The 14,550-nt window shown below is 38.2% G+C and overlaps 1 protein-coding gene across 3 annotated transcripts in view; it reads right to left on the bottom strand.

Annotated features, from left to right (window-relative positions):
• LOC140236707 (uncharacterized) overlaps positions 1–14,550 on the bottom strand; it is an 82,185-nt gene that overhangs the window by 31,866 nt on the left and 35,769 nt on the right. Inside the window, exon 1 of one of the 3 annotated variants that reach the window (XM_072316628.1) lies at positions 8,053–8,280. The exons of the other annotated variants lie outside the window; for them this stretch is intronic. The gene's annotated coding sequence lies outside the window, so the exon portion shown is untranslated. Of the gene's footprint in view, positions 1–8,052; positions 8,281–14,550 lie in introns of those variants that run through there. 3 annotated transcript variants of the gene reach the window in all.

Raw genomic sequence — 14,550 nt, 5'->3', positions numbered from 1 at the left:
ATAGCGATAAATCATACAGAACGATCAAATTTGCGAGATAAATTTTCCAGATGTCATCATGTCTATTCGAATTGTCTCATGCTTGGCTGGAAACTTTTGTATCAGCCGATAAAGTAATTGGGGATATTACATCTCGTCTTGGCTGATTGACGTTAAATCTTCTTCTGATCCCCTTTAACGTCAAACAGCGAACGGTTAGAGTTTTCTGTATTGGTATTATCTCTGTGAAGCATAGGTATTATTGAGAGCGAAGTCAGTATAAACGGGGGGATTTCGAAGATTAATTTAGCAACAATGTAGTTCTCAATTTTGAGTTGGTTTGTTAACATGTTGTATGTAGAGAGATAGAACCCCCAACAAAACGAAGAAATGAGAAGAATAACGCACAGCAACAAAGTTTAAAGAGGTAGTTTGCTTTGCGTTATGTTCCAATTTAAAACGGTATACATCATTCAAAGAAAAAAAAATATATACAGCAACGCAACGTATACTGCAATACGTTTAGCTTATTTTCGACAGAAATATCGGGGGGGGGGGTGCATTTAGCTATGTAGAAGCTAGATTATGGTGACAATTATGGGCATATCTATAAAGAATAATTAATTTTGAGTTCTAAAACATGTCATATGGATATGAAACTTTGATTCTAGGGAAGAGATTTTCTTTTTTAAATCTCTGGTCGCCTTTTCCTTCTTTCATGTCTTGCCAACAAAATGATTCTACTAAAAAAAAAAAAAAGAGTAGATGAAATCAACTATATTCTGCGATGAATTACTCAATAATTCATAGGAAAGTGATTATAGAATTATCTCATACACATCGCTGCCATAAAAGCTCCTTTACGCCATTGATAAAGACTTACCCGATATAATATCTTACCACAGTACTAGACTTAAAATTAATAAACCAATAAATCGACTGCAAGTGTACTATATCATGTATATACAGCAATCAGTACCTCGAAATGAAAGACGCATATAATTATACTTCAAGGCTTTATCATTAATTTTTCGAGCTAACATAATGAGCAACATGTACGTTAATCGTACAAGCCATGTGACGTTAATGCGCGCAGCTTTGGTTTCTAGTAACGTCAGATATACTTTCTCGCACCATTTACTTACACTGAAAACGCAGTTACTAAACTCGGGTTGTGGCATCGGGGAGCGGGTTACAGCCCCTCAAACTTTCGGATTGTGAAAAAAAAAATCCACACACACACAAACAAGCAAGTAAACGATAAAACCCATGACGTTCCAGGGGGCTCCTCCATGAGATTATTCCCATCAAAGGGTGTGTGTGTGTGTGTGTGTGTGTGTGTGTGTGTTTGTGTGTGTGTGTAGGGGGGGGGGGGGATTGAACCTTAACCCAACCAACCACGAGAACCACCGACTATTCGCTTTTTCCTTTTTAAGGTGCCCGAATGCGTAGATACTATATATCAGTGATACCCACCAACCACGAGAAACACGTATCTTGTAAATATCATTAACACTATCTCTTTAAATGTTATTATCGTTCTCATTGTCATTGTCTTTACAATAATATTCATTTCTCTTGAATCTGATTCGGAATCGAAAGGAAAGTCTGGTTCACTTTGCAACCTGCTAAGTGGTATCAATATTGCAATACAAATTGCAGTTATCACAGACCAGTTCCTCTCACCGTCTCTCGATGCCAGTAAACGGGAGAAATTATAATTATGTCTATTTGTTTTCTTTAATTTCTTATTGAGTGGATTTCAGTCCAATCAGTAAACAAAGAAGAATGCCAACACAGACCGTGTAACAAGGAAGAAGATAGTCATATGTCACCCAAACTTTCTTTGTCGTTATAACCTTTTGAACGAAAAGATGTGATCCAGGGTTTAAAAAGCATTCGCGGCGGTCTTGGTCCCCTTTTGACTGGAAAGCCTGAATGGCGTCCACAAGGAAGTTGTAGACAAATATATATGGGTTTGGTTCGTTAATGTCTTTATATACTTAAGCTAACGTTTTGGGATGAATGCAAACACTCGGATCACGGTGTTCTGCTGAGTAGTGAGCATATTGACATAGCTGATTGGACTAGCCCTTGAGGATGCTTTAATCTATGAAATAGCTGTCTTCCCACGTTTGTGCCCGGCTTAATCACTTTCACCGATGACATCTCAAGCGTAGTCCAGATTCTGATGGCACGGGTGTACGTTTCGCTTTCTCTCAATGGCTGGATGTTCTCTGAATGTTGAATTATCAACCAAATGGTCTGTATGTTTTCAGTTTGATGTCTGACGTTTTGCGTGAACCAGTAATAATGACAATAATGACAATAATGGGTAGAAATGGGTAGAAACACAACGCAATTCACAAGTGTGAACATACACACACTCACATCCTCTCACACACAAACACACACATACACACACAATTTCACATAATCTTTACATACTCAATCTTTTGTTCCCCATAATGTTAAAGTAAATTTCAGTCTTTATACAGAAGATTATCAAATTTTAGTTCTGAATTGTAAATATATGTCACAAATGTAATTTGTGGAAAAATTATAAAATGAAATGAAACAAAACTACGCCAGAATCACGACGAAGAATGTTGATGCGTGTTTTTAGTAGGCATGTCTAGCCGAGGTAGAAAATTCACGAAAGTTATACATTTCTTAAAGTACACACATCTACTTTACCATGCCCTATTTTCATTCAACCCTATTTCGGAAAAAACCCCACAAAAACCTGATACGGCATATCGCATTGATTTTGTTCTAAAAGTATTCGGTCGCAGGAAAGATAATAGCTCTGTAGTATCTGGAAGGGATATCTTGACGAAGAAAAGACATATCCCTACTAGATCTGAAGATTTGGTTATGGTGATATACAGCACCAATATGATCAATCGTTACTAAGTTTGTGGTGAGTTATGCACGTGTCAATATTTCGTCATCCGTACGACTTCCCAGTATTGTTTTGTTTGTTTGTTTGTTTGTCTGTTGTTGTTGTTATTATTGTTATTGTTGTTGTTGTTGTTGTTGTTGTTTTTTTTTTTTGGGGGGGGGGGGGGTTAGGGGGCTTTTATTGCCCGTACGGGGTCGCCCTCTCTCTAGTTTTCTGTTTCTATCTTTTCAAAGAGAGAGAGAGAGAGAGAGAGAGAGAGAGAGAGAGAGTTGGGAATCTCTTGTGGCACATTCTTAATTGATGCAAATCATTTTTTTTTCAAGCCACTAAGTAAAGGTTCAAAGAAAACGTTAGTCTTTTGTACATTCTATAGCGTGGAAACAGTTCTCACATGTCACGACTGAACAATGCCTTTTAGTTTACTACCAGAGAAAAGCGATTTTGCTTTGTGTATAATGTTTGGAAATTACCACTTCTATTGTCTATAAAAATAAGCTGAGAGGTAACAAAATAAGATGTGATCTATAATGTTTCCTCGATTTGTGATAGATTCGTTCTTGATAGTTGACATTTCACTGCATATTGTGTAGGCGGGAGGAAGAAAGAGAACGAGAGAGAGAGGGAGAGAGAGAGAGAGAGAGAGAGAGAGAACGTGGATATATTCTCGGTCAGTCAATTGAACGCGAACTACCACTCAGTTGATCGCTGGATAAATCAATCAATAATGACGCTTGACCAGGTAGAAATAATCATGAATGTTGCGCGCGGCAGCCCGAGATTTGTGGGCCGACAGCGGGTATGCTGTCGCGAGGTTTACGCCTGAAGTGATAATTAATCTGTTCTGCTGCTCATTCAAGGCACCTGCCCAACAGGGGAAATTACCGCGAATATTGTATGCTTCGGTGTTTGTTTCTTTGTCTTGATTGTCTTGAGTGTCCCTATTCTTTTTATGGTCTTCATTTGTGACGGGGGGGGGGGGGTGTGAAGGTTTACGTCAAAGCAAGTTTAATTCATTGTAACATTGGAAACCGGAATAATTTGGCCACTGTTTGTGTAATTGTTCCAAGCCTGTCTGGGATTTTTTTTTTCTCCTTTACTCGCTAAGCGGTAGAAAAAGTGGATGTCAGTACGTTGCATTGTACAAAAAGTCCAAAATTTCCTTTCAAATTCAGAAAATGTATATAGGAATCATATTGTTATTTCTAGCACAAAAAAAAAGAAAGAAAGAAAGAAAGAAAGAAAGAATAGGTGTTACGATTTAAAAAGTCAAAGAATTAAGAATTCGCTGTTTATACCAGCCAGTGATATCAAAAATATTTTATCAGGCAAGTATAAGTCCATAACTGCAGTGAACAAATTGTAGGTAAGAGAAAAGAAATAGGCCATATGCTTTAATAATATCGGGATTGCGACAACGATTTTACAACCATGCTAACTTGTCCCGTAAATTTTGTTGGTCGCAATGTAGTACCCAAGCGCGCGTGTGTGTGTGTGCGGGGGGGGGGGGGGGCGATTGCATTTGTATTTGTATGTCGGCAATGAAAGATATCAAACAAATTGGACGATGCTGTTTTTTACCACAAAGAAAACGATAGCTTCACGAATCACTGATGTTTAATACATTTTTACACACCTCTGAGAAGAGACACGTCATTGGAGGAAGTGTCACTTGGCGTCACATTCTTTAATATCCAATGACATGCACTCATTTCTTGAATATTTTTGTCCCCCCCCCCGCTCGTTCCTCATCTCCCCCAAACACGTCCAGTACTTAATCTCTCACCGTTTTATATGTGCATTTCTTTTCCACATTCTACTATCTCTCTCGCTCTTGCTTTCGTATACCAGGGACATCAGTTCTCGTTATGAAAACTGGTGAATTCTTTACCTCCATTGCGATCTTAAAGATGCTACGTCCCTGTCTAAGGCATTTTCGCTTTTTTTTTCTGTTATTTTTGTGCAAGCTGTTCGTATTGACAAACTCCCCCAGGGTTCGCTCATCTTATTCATGCAGAAGGTAATCCGTAACGTCATTCGTCTCTTTCTCATCGATGGCTGAGTCAATCTATTTTTTTTTGTCTATGCACTTTTTATTCTTCTTTTACCGGAAATACTATTGACAACAGAAGCGGAAATGCACCATCCCAGCTGTTACCTTCACTGAAACATGTTTCTCACCTTTCCGCCGAAGGAGCAATATCCCATGCAGTCTCGAAAGCAGTGTGAGCTAACAGGCAGAAACATTTATAAGCTATTTTCTCCGGACCTAAGTAGATATGACCACGAGGTCGATACCTCATGATGTGACGTACAGACAGGGACGATTATCTCCGAACTGATGCTTTTTTGTTATCTTCTCTCTCCTGGAATATGAAATTTCAAACGCCCTATACCTAAATGCTGCCTTTGGCACAAATTGAAACCAAGCGGCAACATCATTTTTTTTTTCTCTCTCTCTCTCTCGGACAAAAATCCGCATCACATTCACGACGTGTTTCGAAGCTTTTAGACCACTCTCCCTATTTCCGGAACGTATCCGAGAACGTCTCTCTTATACACACAATTACTCAAATTTATCTGTGCATATATCGTGTAGAACCGCAGGCGTTTCTGGGCTAAAAATATATCAGAAGGTTTATGAATAAATGGAGTAAAAGGGCTGCAATCATAAAGAAAGCATACGTTACATGAGTCTCAAGAAAAAAAAAAGTAATTCACTATCTGTGTCATCATAACCAAACTTGGCTGTTAGGTAATTTGGCTTCAATTTGAATTTGAAATCAAAGGTAGATTTTAAGAGAACGATCGTACTCAGACAACTTCCCCTGTGGTAGTAATATAGTAATTCTTTTCTCTTGCTACCATTGACGTACATAGAATTTAGGCGAATTAAGGAACAGAGAATGTCACTTTGATGAACAAATCTCATAACAATTCCCAGGTGCTTGTTAGTTCTAAAAAAGAAAAGAAAACAACAACAACAACAACAACAACAACAACAACAACAACAACAACAACAACAACAGCAACAACAAATCCTGTACTATCAATCTACATTCTGTCTTAACCCGTTGAGGACGGGCTGATTTTGCTACAACACGCATTTCCCATGCATATAGACACCTGCCCGAGTATACTCGGGACTTATCTTCAGCGGGTACGAGTTAACAAACATATATGTAGTAGAGTTGATGAGTTCCAAGTTTCCTCAGATTTTAAATTAGAGCATTTCTTCAGGTTTGTGAAAGTGTGGACCAATAAAAAAAAATCATAGCAAAACAGGAAAATGCACACCTTACCACTCAGAAACCACTCAGAAAGTATTGACACTATCTTTCCTGAAATCACTGGTATTTGATTCAATTATTTTTTTATTTTGTTGAGATATTTCAATTGAAAAAATATCAAAAAGAGACTAATGTTAGAACACACACAAATACACTAACATCCTCACTTTACAAAAAGAAAAAATGGACCCCAACTGTGTTTGAAGTTTCGTTAAGTCACTTTATATCGTCGCCTTTAAACAGAGCTTTACCTCAGAGCAATTTTGTTTGATTCAGCAAGCATGAGGATTGTATGACGATGAGTGTTGTCGCGTATATTTCCCCCAGATTTGCTCAAATCCTTGTTTTATGTTCGTTCTTGCTACAAAGTTGTAGAGACTGGATGAAGTTAACTTCACGTCGATCCAAGGACTGACAAACCCAGGAAGACAAAAAAAAAAAAAAAATCTTTTCATATTTTACACTCCATGGTCGCGGAGCACTATGAGCGAGCTACTTAACGGGGGCCATATGCGTGTATAGGAAAATCTTTTAAACATATTCTTTGTCGCACTGCCGAAACCATATTCGAACTTCACACTGGATTTTTGCTCGGATCTATTCGACGTGGCCACTACGGAATCACTGAAATTCTTAATTATTATTCATATTAAGATCCACACAGTTGACTGTTAACTGATAATGATGCGTTCGCAGTCAAACTCGTGCATCTCACATTCATGATTCTTGGTCATTCTTGAGTTGGACAAACCATAAACACCCCCAAAAACCAACGATATAAAATGAAATCATTTGCAACGGTGAACAGACTTTAAGTCTTAGCAGTTTGAAGTTGAATTTTAATCGCTTCAAAACAATCCCACAATGCACTGCGCAAAGAATCATATATCGTGTTGGTTCCTAAAGTAATAATGCCACATGAGGATTAAAAAACAAAGCTCTCGACTCTCAAAAGTGACCAGAGCACGACATCCAATGTACTTCAAAATAGGAAGACAGTATGCACGCTGTTGTAGGCCTACAACGCAAATTAGAAAAGAAAATACAGAAGAGTTGAGATTATTCCCATTTTCTTCTCTATTCGTGCCCGGACACCACGCAGTGTTGCATTCTTGTTTCAGTTACGCCAACGGGGAAGCGAGTATGGAAATGATATCACTAAACGGCTCACTCAACTAACAGAGTCCCGGGACCATGCACTGTTACGCACGCTATCAGGGTTAGATGAGAACTTGTTGAGAATGTGGAGTAGTGATGGTAATTGCAAACACACACACAAACACACGCACACACACACATGCACATCGCGAGAAGATGTGACGCCACATTCACTTCTCTTGATGTTTGTTGTTGTTGATTTGTTTGTAGATTGGGAGCTGCAATTAGATTGGGAGCTGCAATAGGCATGCATTGAAACTCTTGCATCTGGCAGACGTATGAACATATAAGAAGCGTGCGAAAATTGAATAAAAACAATCTTATGCAATGTATGGCACTGGTTAGAGATACTGAATGTTTGGACAGGGGTTATTATGCTTATGGGTTAACAGGTACCTGGCTAAAGTTTTTGTTGAATGTGTTTACCACATGTCCTTACAGTCCTTAATCAATTTGCAATGTTTCTATCAATCTCTTGTTGTTTTTTAGGAGAGAGAAAATTTCTATCAATATGCTTTGACTGGGGAAAGGGTGAAAGGAGAAGTATGCCACTCAACCTACAGGCTGTTCGTTACCTTTTCTTCGAATTATCTGATAAAAAAAGAGTTTGCACTCAACACTGATGTGACACCTGAAGCGATTTTCCTCCCAGCACTTTATACATGACACAAACTTTTTAAGAAGCAAGAAAAGAAGGTATGATTAGGAAAGACTTCCACTCACCTCAACTCGAAAACGTCTTATCACTCTATGGTTGGGCTGGTGATTGCGAAAAGACCTTCAAATAGGGTTAAGCACAATATCCTTTTTAAGCTGTCTTCGCAGGTCTCACCCGTGCGCACAAAACCACTCGATGATCGATGCCTTGCGTACGACCACCTCAATGCTGCCGACACACAGCGTGTTCCCGTCTTTTATATCTGCACCCACAACCCCCAACAGGACCGGCTGCCTGAGCGACGCACAACTGGTATCGCACGTTTAATGGCTTGTGCGCGAAGCAGCAACTAGCTCCGCCTTACGCTTGATACCAAGTCGATCGTTAAAGTAGTGTATCGTTCATGTTTTTTCCCCTCTGTCTGTGGTATCGTTCGTTCGTCGATATCTATGACGTATGATTTGCGTAGGTGTCTGCCTCATACACGTAGAGAGAGGAGGGAGGGGCTTGGAGAAAAACTTGCGACGAATAGGCGAAGACGTGAACAGACTAATTTGCATAACATTATGCTTCAGAATAATAAGCTTCATGACAAAGACATTCTTCATAACACCATTTTTTCATTATCGTGTATACTTGTTCTGCGTATTCACACTACTAGGCTGATGATTTACTGCCAGATATGGCGAAGAGGAAACGATATTCCAGCTTTAGGATTGCACCAATTTTTTTCCTCATGAAAAGTACAAAAAGCAAAGCAACCTTAATAGCCATAAAGGTAGAATAATATCTAAGATTTTCTTGTGAAGAAGCGAGAATCTCCCATGTATGGCTTCTATAGAACAATAGATGTGTATAAAGATAAATCTATAGATACAAATACACTGATGTATACTGTTGCTTTAATATAGGTTTAGATGCAGACATACTGTTTGTACCTTTTGGCGTGTATGTGGCGTTCGAATCCACAATCCAAAATTTCAACTTCGTAATTTCAGAACTATTTACTCACGTGGATGAACTCTGACAATATTCCTTCTTTCCTTGTCTGTCTGTCTGTTTGTCTCTCTCTGTCTCTCTATATTCCTAATATTACGTGAAACACTAACAGACTTTGTTGACAGTCATGAATTTGGTAAAAGAGCGGCTACATGCGTACATCAGGGCCTCACACTGAAATCAGCCATCCGGCATGATGATACAGGAGTCGAACGGGCATTGACCCAGAGCTTCCCCGGTAAACCAAGCTCTGGAATCGCTACAGTTTTCCCTGCATCCTCCCTCCGTTGAGGGCAATGCGGGGCATTTTCAAATTATTTCCGCTAAAGCATTCGATGCTACACAGGCGTAACAGCACATTGAGTTCAGATGTCGTTTCAACTGCATTTCCATTTTCTCCGCTCTTATAATAATGATTATTTGAATATCTGTCAATTTAATAGCGCGGAGCAAGAAGAGCGTAAGTAATTCAGTGACATGGAATGACGAAAGCAACAGAAATCGGCACAAAGCAACGAGACATGCACAGAAAAAAAAATGTGAGAAAATTCATGAGAAATCAGAAAGCTGAGGAAGGATGGGAGGCGGGGGGGGGGGGGTAAGTGTGTTTGAGAGAGGGAGGGGGTTGTCATGTTCCGCTTCACTTTGCATTGAGCATTAACTATCGTTACTTGGTATTTTCCGGTTAACGTGCATCCTCTCTTGCTATATAATAGTCATGCGATCAAGAATGTGTGAACGGTTGAGCTCGCGAGCGCGCCTCAGCATACATAATCACCCCAGGAAGCGCGGCGAAAGCTGCTCTGTGGAGACCTTTAACAGGATCACTTGCAAGGGGCCAGATTTTCTTTTTCCTTTTTTTCGGTTTCCTTTTTCTTTTTGTGACTGTGGTATTCTTGTATTTCGGGATATCTCGTTTCCGTTTTGCGGCAATGTAACACGGGCGTTCTCGTAGGAAAAAAAAAAAAGCCGGACGACCCAGTTGATTGTAATCACATGACACGACACCTAGCAACAGGTATAGGACGATGGTAAACCAAGCCGGGAAAAGAGCGCGCAAACAGGTGTGAAGAAGATGCGAATCCACGCAGTTGAGGCTCGTAGGAGGAGAGAAGACACGGGGACGGAAACGGACCGGGTTCCCCCGGGGTATATCCGATCACAGTTAAACCAGGGAACAAATTCACAATCAACGTGAGCATGCAGTTGCGAACTGGATATAGCAAGGAAGAAGATTAATGCGGCCTTCGTCCGTGTATATAAAACAACTAATGACGCCCTAACCCGGCAATATAATTTATCTCCCCTGAAGACGTTCTTGGAGATTCGAATAAGCCAGTTCGGGATTCCACTTTGAGCATGAGCAGAACAAGGTCATTTGTACCAATGGGGCACGTTGGTATTTATTGTTACGTCTGGCAAGCTTATGCATTTTGTCACTTTGAAAACAAGTGAAGTGCCTAATCAACTGAGAAAAATGAAAGGTCATTTGTACTCAAGTGCACATGAGCTAACCCCGAACTGGCTTATTGGTAGCGTTGCCTTTTTTTTACAGGAGACCGTTCCAGAGAATGCATTGCGTCTCAACACTTATACGATTTCCTTCACCCTCTGGCCTTATGACTGAATAGAAGCGATACGGGTTCCAAATAGGGAAACATCTCGCAAGTTACACCCACCTATAGGAGTGAAACAGAAAGAAAAAATGACACCACCACCCAGGAATCATTGAATGGCCAATTCACTGGCTTATTCATGGGACAATCAAACAAAATTATACGATTAATACAAATAGAACGTTCTTGTTCCACGATCGCTTTGACCTTGTGCTCCGCCAAGGTTATAGACTAAGAGTATCATACTTTTGTACATAAATTACGGTCTGAGATGCAACGATTGCATGTTAATCCTCGGAGTGTAAATTTTCCTTGGTTTCTAAGAAATACTTTGTTATGCCATTGATTTTTTTTTTCGTCTTTTTATACCAAGAAAAAATGTCAATATGGAGGGAGGAGTCATTACTTCTATTATTTTCATTGTGTGTTTACATTAGACTATGATAATGGTTGGATCATATTTCAGTATTGTATGCATACAATAAGTATATTAGCTTTGGTTGTGCATGATATTTGTTTTATCCATTAGTGTCTGTTGGAAATGAAAATGAATAAAAGAAATCAAATGAAATGAAACTGAGAGTTTTGACGTGACGACGCAAATTAAGAAGTTCTTAATTGCTTTATTCCAAGGATCAAAAAGCACGACTTGCTAGACGAGTTGTACGTTCATGATCCCAGTGGAATCGGTTTGGAACAATGTACACTGTACCATTGCTACGAACTCCCCAGATCCCGACAGTAACGCAAACATCGTGACCATGAAGATCTGGGGATGAGGTTGCAGCTCTCAAGAAGGCTAATATTGATGTCAGGCTCTCACGTGATTCGTGAACTCCAGAGAAAACAACTACAAGAATAAAAGGATGAAAGAAGTAGGATCAATTACCTGCAGTCAAGACAAACTGGATGATGAAGTCGTGGTGAGTGTGATGCGCACGTGTCCCTATGTGTGTATGTGTGTGCTTGTTTGTTTGTGTGTGCGTGTGTGCGTGTTTGCTTGTGTGTATGTGTGTGTTTTTGTGCGTGATGGTGGGTGATGGTTTATATGATGTAATTGTGTTGATGCATGTGACGAAATTACACCAATAAAAGTCATGATGACGATGTTAGAGATTGTGAAAAAAAAGGAAAATAATGATATTCGTCAATGCTTGTGGTTTTTATATAAAATGCAGCATCCGAAATGACGATTTTTAGGTCAAGATGCGTACACGTGTTTTGATCTTTGCCTTGTACTAAGATGCAGACAAAACAAACAAGAAGCAAGCAAATAAACTTCCTTTGTAGGTTGTAAGAACGCTTTTAGTGTATTGAGTTAGGGGATTTCAGGAAATAGAACAAGATATTTTCCAGAAACAAGATCAAGGCATGTATAAGCCTCAATTAGATTCATAAAAGAATTAGAAATAATTAAGTTACCATTTTTTCAGACAGAATCAATATCATATTTACGATAAAACAAAAGAATTTGAAAGATAAATAACTATCTCGTCATGTCTTTGAATAATCTTGGAAAACGAAACAAACAGAACACATTATAAAACATTATTAAAATATATTACCTGTGTCATGAATTTGTATTTGTAATGTGTAACCAAAGACAAAGAGATCTGAGTGAAATTACAACAAAGGTCGTCCGTTCCCCATTATCAATTCCTTTTCCTTCTAGTACTCTATTGTGTTATGTTCTTTCCAAATTTTTCATTTTCCTCGTCCTTTTTATTAAATGAAAATAGTAGTCTCCAGTCTCTTGTCTTCCAAAATTTTCTTCCTGCTTCTTATTTTCCTTCTTTTTTAAAGCCTCTTATTTTTCTTTCTGTTTTTTTTTTTCACGAAGTCCCCTTTCTTTCTTCTTTCTACCGAGCGTCGTATTCCATTGATGGGTATGTAGATGAACACTGTGGCAAATAGGAGCGTGCGGGGGGTTATTCCAGTGAACAGGAGACACTTTCAGCTTTCAGCTCGATTCCGTTGGAGCCGTTTCCGTAAACATTATGCGTTAGTAAAGTCAATATTTGCCCACAAATGAAGCAATCACGGGCTGTCGGCAGAACGCCTGAATAAGCACTTTTAAGCGCAAAAATATTCAGCGGCTGAACGGTCCTGTGTAGGTTATCCAACTTGAAAGTATTGATTTTGAAACTCGGCTCCCACAGAGTGACTTACAGACCGGATGGGACACCTTGTTTTCCTAGCTATCGTCGCAAGCAGTGCCACTCATTGGGCCCATATATATATATATATATATATATATATATATATATATATATATATATATATATATATATATATATATATATATATATATATATATATATATATATATATATACACATATATATATATATATATATATATATATATATATATATATATATATATATATATATATATATATATATATATTTTATATATATATATATATACACTGCTATTTATCAAAAATCCAAATATTTCGGGGCCTCTCCCCGTCTACTACTATTTCTGCCGATACGCGGATCAAATAATATATATCTACATGATATAATATAATATAATATAATATAATATAATATAATATAATATAATATAATATGATATGATATAAAGTAAACCGATGTAGCGCTTTCATATCTTTTTTAATGTAAATTATACTGTTTATATACATACAGGAATTATGATGATGTATTATATACGTATTTATTAATTTATTAGTGTGTAATATGATAATGACGTATATCATGTGCGTCAAATTATATCACATGTAATCAAATATAATTCAAGCATGGTGTTATAAGAACAGCATCTGCAGTGGATTCGAGTGACTATTTTGTGACTGATTCGGTTTGACTATCGCCATTATACCTATAGACAATATTCTGAAACTGAAGTGAACTTTTATCAATGTTTGAGGAGACGAAAATTCTACACAATAATAAACTATTGCTATACTACTCATATACGGTTTGGAGTTATGGTCTTAAAATCTGAAAAAGAAGATGTCCCATACAATACAATTTATCGTGTTTTCCGCGTTCTTGACGTTTGACATTTCAGGAATTGAAAGGATGCCTAGGAAAAATGTTCAATCGAATTTCATAACATGGCTGTCTCGAGTCAATAACGAGTCTCTCTTGGAGCGATAGACGAAAATAGTTTAGTCAGGGATCGGTTGATGATGTCAAAAAAGCTCAGCATTAATTTTTCTTTGGTCGTTATTAGATAGGCGCGGTCGATGTACTTACATCAGCGAAATATACTTTCTCGTTCTCGTTGCTTCGCTCTCTGAATGTCCTTCCCTGGTTTTACCGATTATTGAAATTTATCTATACATTTCTATATGGCACGATAATGTGAAGCTTTGTCATGGCTGTTTGTTTCATTTTCGTGCTGTATAGTTTGAAGGCAAAATGTTACTGCTGTGTTAGTGTTTGTGTGTGTGTGTGTGTGTGTGTGTGTGTGTGTTAGTGTTTGCTTTTTTTTTTTTTTTTTTTTTTGGAGGGGGGTACGTTGGATGCAATTGTCTTTTTTTCCCCTGCCTGCGACATAATGTACAAACCGAATGTATATCTATGACTATGTCTTGAAAGAAAATTGATAGTCTGTAAAAGACTAATGTGCATCTATTTTTACTTTGAAGTACAAAATCCCCCCAGGGGCACAAGAGTTAGACTCGCAAGTACGTGGCTATAGATCAACAATGTTGATTTTCAACTCTGGGTAGTTTCTCAATAGGGTTAAGCCTTTATGAACGTTTAATCTTGAGCTTGCAGTGGCATTGTATAATACAGTGAGAGATATGTTTTTGTATATTATTGCATGGATCTGATGCCCTACAGGTCCATTTGTACATGGAAAGCTTGTGAAAAGTTTGAAAACCAATCAGCAGTCGCTTTCAATTCAATTCAATTTCAGTTCAACATATTCCTTATTATTTTCATCGTTCTTCTTCCACGAAACATAAAC

Source organism: Diadema setosum, chromosome 13 (assembly GCF_964275005.1).
Source record: "Diadema setosum chromosome 13, eeDiaSeto1, whole genome shotgun sequence".
Taxonomy (NCBI): domain Eukaryota; kingdom Metazoa; phylum Echinodermata; class Echinoidea; order Diadematoida; family Diadematidae; genus Diadema; species Diadema setosum.
The sequence above is the reverse complement of the archived record's forward strand: the minus strand, read 5'-3'. Positions and strand labels throughout refer to the sequence as shown.